The sequence below is a fragment of the Elephantulus edwardii genome, unplaced genomic scaffold (genome assembly GCF_000299155.1).
Source record: "Elephantulus edwardii isolate Elephantulus edwardi_28Jun2011 unplaced genomic scaffold, EleEdw1.0 scaffold00054, whole genome shotgun sequence".
Classification (NCBI taxonomy): Eukaryota; Metazoa; Chordata; class Mammalia; order Macroscelidea; family Macroscelididae; genus Elephantulus; species Elephantulus edwardii.
The window spans coordinates 14,440,481-14,448,481 of NW_006399804.1; positions in this window are offsets into that span (position 1 = coordinate 14,440,481).

An 8,001-nucleotide genomic window follows, 5' to 3' on the forward strand; every position below is an offset into this window, starting at 1 on the left:
AAATCTCTGTAAATGTTTATGAAAATTAATAAAATATAATTAAAAAAAACAAAAAACTTCATCATCTTTTCCTCCAAGGAGCATTCTGGCTGCACTTTTCTCAGGACATATTTATTTGTTCTTTTGACAGTCACTATTTATTGCTCTTCTCCAACAGCACAACTCAAAGGTATCAATTTTTCTTCTGTCGTCCTTATTCACTGTCCAGTTCTCAAAGGCATAGCAAAGACTGAAAAAAAAAAAAAACCCAACAAAAAACCAAACCCCACTGCCTGAATTAGTCACACTTTAGGAGGGTAGTATTTTATTCTTATTTTTAAAACAAGAATGTCTTGTGATTCTTTGCTGAAAGTTGGCTGCTTTTTACTATTACAATGTTGCAAGTCTGAAAACTTGGTTCTCTTCCCTTCCTAAAGTTTGTTTTAGTTGTCATCGCTTTTTAAGAGATTCTTTGAAACTAACTTTATTATGACTCTTTTAAAATCATGTGTAACTTCTGAAGTCTGGTTTGCTTAGTAGTCGGTGATCTGAGAAAAATTTCCTTAAATATTTGAAATCAAAAGAAGTAATCAAATTCAAATACCTACTGGCAAGTGATTTTCAACAAAAGTGCTTTGAGACATTAAAAAATGTTAAGAAGAACTTCTTCAATAAATGGTGCTGGGAAACTGGAATTGCCATATGCAGAAGATTGAAATGGCATACCTCATACGCCACCCAAAAAGGACTCAAAATAGACTAAACACCTAAATGTAAAATTTTAAAAATTATAAAGTTTTTAGAAGGAAATATAGGAGCATAGCTACACAACTTGGTATTTAAAAACAGATGAAGAAGTATGACAACAAAGACATGAAGGTAACCCGCATGCCATAAAAATGAAATTATTTTGTTCATCAAAGGACTTCATTAAAAATGCAAAAAGATTACCTACAGATAGGGAGAAAATGTCAGGAGCTGTTTATCTGAAAAAGTAGCTCTGGTGGCCTAGTACGTTATATGTTGTGCAATTCTACCAGTTACTCTGCAAGAGAAAGATGGGCCGTCTCCTCACAACCTCAGGAACCTAGTAGAAGTTCACTAGGAATTGGAACTGACTTGAAGGCAGAGGGTTATTTATTTAACTATTTATTTTAAAGAGTCTGATATCCAAAATAGTTTTAAATCTCTTATAAGTCAACAAAAGGCAAACAAACAAATGAGGGAGTGGTAAAGAATTTGAACACTTTACTAAAGATATATTTAAGTAGCTATCAAGCACAAAAGGAGACACTCTATGTCATCAGATTCTAGGAAGATACCAATTAAAATCACAATAAAATACCACTTTACTCTATTAGAATGATGATGATTTTCTTTTTTCTTTTTTAAAAAAAGGAAAATTTTAAATGGTGAAGAAATTTTGGAGATGTGGAGAAACTGGAATCTTCATTCACTGCTGATGGAAATGCAAAATGGCCTACTACAAAATTCAATAATCCTAATCTTGTTATCAGCAAGCAAAAACAGGAATTCCGGCATAAACCTGTACACTAGTATTTTTACAGCACTTTTCACAATAGCCAAATTGTGGACCAATGTGTATCGAGAGATAAATAACTATATGGCACATGGATGCAATGGAATATTACTCAGCCCTAAAGAGAAATTAAATCTTGATACATGCCACAACATAAATTAATTTTATAAACATCATTTTGAGTAAACCAAGTCAGCCACAAAAAGACAAACTGACTGTACGAGCTCACTCATATGAAACAGGCAAACACATAGAAATAAAACTTTATTCTTGGTTACTGTGAGACCAGAACAAATGAGGTGTTTGAGAGGGAGTTCACTCACTGGGGATTACTGAGTTTATGTCAATGGTAGCAGAATAATCAGGGAAAAAAACACGAGTGTTACATAATATGACATTGAGTTGTACACAGGTAGCGTCTGTAGAATTATAATTTGCCCCACAACTGAAAAAAAAAAATCAACCCATTTCAGCTATTTGTTGAATAAATACTTTAACACTTAGTGCCTGCCCCTCAAAAAAAGGCAGAGAAGTCTCCCAGTCCTTGCCAGTGGGCTGTGTGTGTTGGGTTTTTCTTTCACACTCAGCAGGTGGTTTATTTACTTCTGACATCACTTCCAGTTCATGCAGAGCTTTGAAGATAATCCAGAAGTGAGAGGTGGGGAGAATCTTCTCAGGTATTAAGATGCACCCAGCCTGGGTGAAAACTGCGAGAAACCTGATGAGACTGTTTGTTTTTCCAGGTTTCACAAGTTTTCTGTCTTTGAAAGACACAGTCTCACTACTTTTCTATCACTATTTATAGAAGTTTTCTACCCTGACAAGTTTTACTCAGGTTCTTGACTTTCCACGTTTTATTGTACATGTATTTTTCCTCAGGATTAAATGAGTTTTCTAAAGCCTTTATTCCTCTAAGTATCTTTCTCAGTAAATTTCATTTTTCAGGCTTTCTGTTATGTCTATTTTGTGTTTCAACTGTTATTTCTTGCTCTAGGCATCAGTGGCTAGTTCATGCACCTTTAAATGTTCTTGATGGATATCCCTCTGGGGAGTCATCTCCTGGCCTTAGGAGAATTCTGATTGAAATAAAATAAAGACAAGCCTTTTGCATTAGTGCTTCAGGGAGCCACCAGTCATATAAAAAACAAACACCCAAAATTCTTTGAAAATAAGCACTACTCTGGTCCCACTGACACCAGTAAATTGCAATGGGAATTGTATGTGCTGTCTTTAAGATCTCTATTGAATTGGAGGGAGAGTTTAAACACTACAAATCTATTCTACCAAGATTCAACCTTTTTTTTTCTATGTCCTTTGACTAGATTCCAGACAAATCTGATTCTGACAGTTTATGTCATTTATTTGCTGTCTCTGGAATTTTCGGCTTGCCATTTTCACTGGTGTGCATGTCAACATTTTGTAGTGAATTAAAGAGTAAGCTTGGGTCAAACTCTCAAGTCACAGCTAAATATATGCAAGTGACAACTAAATGTATTGTCAGACAAGTCCTAATGCTCCCAGGAGAACCCATACTGCTGCTTTTTTGTTTGTTCTTTTAAATAAAATTTTAATTGTTATTTTAACAACTGTTTACAGAGAAGTTAGATTTTCATTCATTATTGCCTATTTTAACCCCACTCCCTCCCTTCTCCCTCCCCAGTTCACTTTTTTCCTCTAACACTCATTCACTGTTGAACAATTACCTCCTTTCCTCCACTCCTCCAAGTTCTCTTTGCAATAATATACCTCTTATTCTGGGTTATTGTTGTACATGTAATGCCTGATCATATATTCCCTTTAAACAGTTCTTTTATTGTTCCAATGTAATGATCATTATCTATCCACTCTTATATAGGACTTCTTAAAGAATCACTCTCTTGGGAAGATCTATTTTTGGTGATCTCATAGGAACAGAATCCAGACCATAGGGAGCTGAAGTATGAGTTGTGGGTGAGGAATTCAGAGAAGGGCCACAGACACATTTTAAAAGAACCTTGGCTCAGGTGAGGAAGGTGGTAATGTAGCTGGGGTGGGGGTGGGGGGAAGAAATGGGGAACATAAAGCCAAGAAAATCCAATTCTACTCCCTGTCGTCAAGTTGGAACCAACTCTTAGCCTACCCTTCACTGGGTTTTTTGAGACTGTAAATGACACAACAGGAGACTGTTCTTTTCCCCCAGAGCCACTCACTGGTAGACTCAAACCACCAGAGGCACTGTCTTTGTATTAGTGTAACTCTTTAAGCACTAGGTTTCCAGAGTTTCCATTATAGAGCAGAAGAAAGGTCTTAAAAAGAGGATTTAGAAGATTAAAAAAAAAAACTGAAATGCAAACTCACTGCCATGGAGTTAGAAATTATTCATAGCTGCCCCTCCAGTGAGTATGCAGGACTGTAAATCATACGGGAGTGGATTGTTCCTTTCTCCTAATTGACTGCAGATGGACTGGAACCACTAGAGAGACACAGGTGCTGAGTTGGCGGTACAACCTCCTATGGACTATGCTACCAGAGCTCTCAAATGTTTAAAAGTCCACGAACTCTTCTTGTCTGCTGACATCATGCTATAAGGTTTGGTTTCAATCTTGTCTTTCTAGAGATCATTCCCCCCGCCCCCCATTTCTTTTTTATTTTAACTTTGACAAGGCCTAATCCAGGCCATGGTCATTGCAATTACTTGCTATGCATCAGAGAGCTGGACAATGACTAAGGATGACAGAAGAAGAAAAAGCGATGCCTTAAAATTGTGGAGACTTGAACATACCACGGACTGCCAAGAAAACAAACTGGTCTGTCTTGGAGAGGGTGAAACCAAGTCTCTCCTTGGAGGCTAGGATTTTGGAGCTTCATCTCACATACTTCGGGTACATGGCCAGGAAAGACCAGTCCTTGGAGAAGGAGGGACAGCACAGGAGAGGAGGACCCCAAATGAGATGGACTAATACAGTAACTGGGGCAATAGGAGTTGGTGTGTCAGAATTAGTGAGACTGGCTCAGAACAGGACAGGCTTCAGATGTGTTGGACACAGGGTCGCTACGGGTCACAGGTGACTTGATGGCACATAACAACACTACCTCATACTATTCACTAGTTATACCTCTGTCTTAATGCCTTAATAAACTTTTTTCCCTAAAAAATTTCATGGAAATGATCCAGACAAAAGACTAAGTTTGTACGTACAAAAGGAATAACTGATAGCATAGTTACTGAAGGAGCAAGAAGCACTTGTCTAAGACAGGAGGCTCAACTCCTGTTTTGAAACAGTGATTTAGGTGGGACAATGAAACAGCATCCCAATTAGTCTCCAATTACATCCTTGCCATGTAGAATCTTCTCAACCGACATGCCAATGTCACTTTGCTGCTCCTAACTTTCCAAATGACTTATGATCTTATAGACTACTTCAGTATTCTTGTAAAATCCTTCTCCATCTGCTCCTTCTCCCTTCCCTTGAAATTATTTACCTTAATTGTCTAACATGTACACCCTCATTCATTGCTCTTTGTTCACACTGATTCCCTTAATTTTTTGTGCACATACCAGGCACACTTTGGCCTTAAAGAGACTTCACTTTCGTTGTTTCCTTTACCAGGAAAGCATTTCTCTAGACATTCAGACCACTTGCTCCTTCATCACCATCAAGTGTCTGTTCAAATGTCATGTGCTTAATGTTCACTTTATTTAAAAATGTTACTCCTGGATCTGGCATTTCCCACCATCCTCTACTTGTCTCCACAGCACTTAACTTTCTTAATACTTGTTGGTGGTTGTTGATTAATTGTTGTCGCATGTGTGCAAAATATTATGTCTCCATAAAGCCGTCAAGGCTGTTAAATTTTAAGAGCACATCTCTAGGCTCATCTTCTTAAGTGACTCTGTGTAGCTTCAAACCACTAACATTTGGGTTATTAGCTGAATGTTTTAAATCCCAGTAACAACTGCTTGTATTCTCCCAATAGAGTATAAGCTACAGAAAGGGTAGAGATTTTGTTTACATCTTTCTCTGGTATAGAAAGATATGGGGCAAGGGGAAGAAAGATACAGGGCTTAGCACATTGCAGGTAACTGGTTGATACTGTGTATCAACATGGCTATGTTGTTGTTATGTGCTAGTGTAGTGACCCTATGCACAATAGCTCTGAACTCTGTCCTATCCTGAGCCACTCTTCTCTGATACACGTATTACCCCAGTTACTGTGTCATTATCCCTATTACTGTGTCAATCCATCTCATCCAGTATCTTCCTCTCCTGCGCTGCTCCTGCATCCTCCCAAGAGTGATATCCTTCTCCAAGGACTGATCCCTCCTGGCTACATGCCCAAATTACATGAGATGGAGCTTCAAAATCCTAGCCTCCAAGGAGAGACTTGGTTTCACCCTCTCCAGAGCAGATTTGTTCTCTTGCTCACCCATGGTATGCTGAATACTCTTTTCCAGCACAACTTAAGGAATCTTCGTCACTGTCCAGCTCTAAGCCTCAATATAACCAAACTATCCTGTGTTGTAAACTCTAACCTCATTGATGTTAATGAGGCAGTGGCCTACATTGGATTTGTTTGAACTTTCTGGCAGAAAGTTAGAGTCTGTATCAGATCTATATCTGGCTATTTGGTTCATTGCCTTCAGACTCAGACCAGTGTCCTGCTGTCCTTGCAGACTCTGGATATGCCTTTCTCCAGTGCCAGCTTGTCTGAAGCCCGGCTCCTCAACAATGACCTTTGGACTCATCAGTCTCTGAAGTTGGCACAGTCCAGCCACCCAAGATCCTGCCTACCTACTGACAACATGGACCCATTAGCCTACCCAGATACCTGTTTTTTGAGGTCCAATCAACAAATCTCATATTCACCAACTTCCACAAGAATGTGAGTCATTAATTTCTCTAGAAATTGATTTTTTTCTCCCTTTCATTTGTTTTTGCTTCTCTAGACAACCCACACTAAGGCAGGAATCAATAATCAGTAAATAAGAGGAAAGCGCGGACACAGGTTTGGAGATTTGTAGGCAGACATTTCCACTGTCAAGTTTCAATCTGGGAAAGTTAGGTAATGTTATCTGCTGAGGGTGATGGAGATGTAGGGTAACAGGATGGAAGAACAAGTGGTTACCTGATGAGAGGTGAAGACTCAACTTCATTACTGTTGAATCGGAAAGGACTCATAGCTTGACTCTCCATTGGATTTTCAAGGTTGTAAATCATAGATTGCTGTCTTTCCCCTCTGGTGCTGTTGGTAGCGTTCAACCACCAGGGGTGTGGTCTTTAGGTTAGTAGTAAAGCTCCATAGGGACTACACCACCAGAGCTCTCTAAAGAGTGAAGAGGAGGTAGGAAACTTTTTGGAGTGGGTGAGAATATTGAAGAGATAAATATATAATTGTTCCAGCTACTTTTGAGAGGCTGTGGCATCAGGGATATCAAGGCAGAGAATACCAGAGTGTCTACTTGTGCTATAAATCAGCGCAGTTCCCAAAACCCTCCCCTGAGACTTAGCTGGCCCCCACAAAGTTCTACAAGAGGCCCTTCCTAATCCCTGACTTGTTCAGCATAGCGGTAACACAATTCTCTTTGATATTAACCTAGGACAAGGGACCTCTGGTGGCCTAGTCTGTAGGGAATTATGTTGTTAACCCAAAGGCTGCCTCTCTCTGGTGGTGTAACACAAGTAGTTCCTCCAGAGAAAAATGGGCAATCTCCTCCCCTATGATTTACAGCCCTGGAAGCCCAAATGAGGGCCAGCTGTGTTAGTTCTGACTCAACAGCAAGGAGAGTCTGAAGACAGGTAGGAGGCTATTAAGATTAGGGGAACAGGGTCCTACCAGCACCTGCAGAAAGAGGAGCAATTCTTTTATAGAGAGCCCAAGTTATTACTTGGAAAGAAGAGTTGCTAAAAGATGAACTGAATAAAAGGTGAACTGAAAGCTCTTCCGAGCAATTTTGACAATTTACACGTCTGGTAAACGTAAAGGAATCCCTCCATGGGTACACAATTCAAGTAATGTAAATAGTTAATAGGCTGCTGATAGTGAGGAAGTTTCCATTTTCATTAAACTTAGAATTCAGTTCATACAAGCAGTCCCAGGTGTTCTTAATGACACCTGACTAACCATTCCCGTTTTATGTAGCAAAATGGCAGCTACTATGAAAGTTTTCTCAACTCCTGCTGTCTTCTCCTGTATAGACCCTCAATGTCTTCAGGGGTAGGAGGAGATAGATATGAAAAACCCATATTCCCTTGTCTCCTATTTATCAGTATGTAAGAAATCCAATAAAGAAAGGGGTCCGCCAGAGATGTATTTTGTCTCCATACCTTTTCAATCTGTATGCAGATCATCTAAGACGCTGGGCTATATGAGGAGGAATGTGGCATCAAGATTGGTGGAAGAATCAACAACAACCTGCATTATGCAGATGACACAACCCTGCTTGCTGAAACTGAGGAGGACCTGAAGCGCTTGCTGCAGAAGGTCAAGGACTGCAGCCTTCA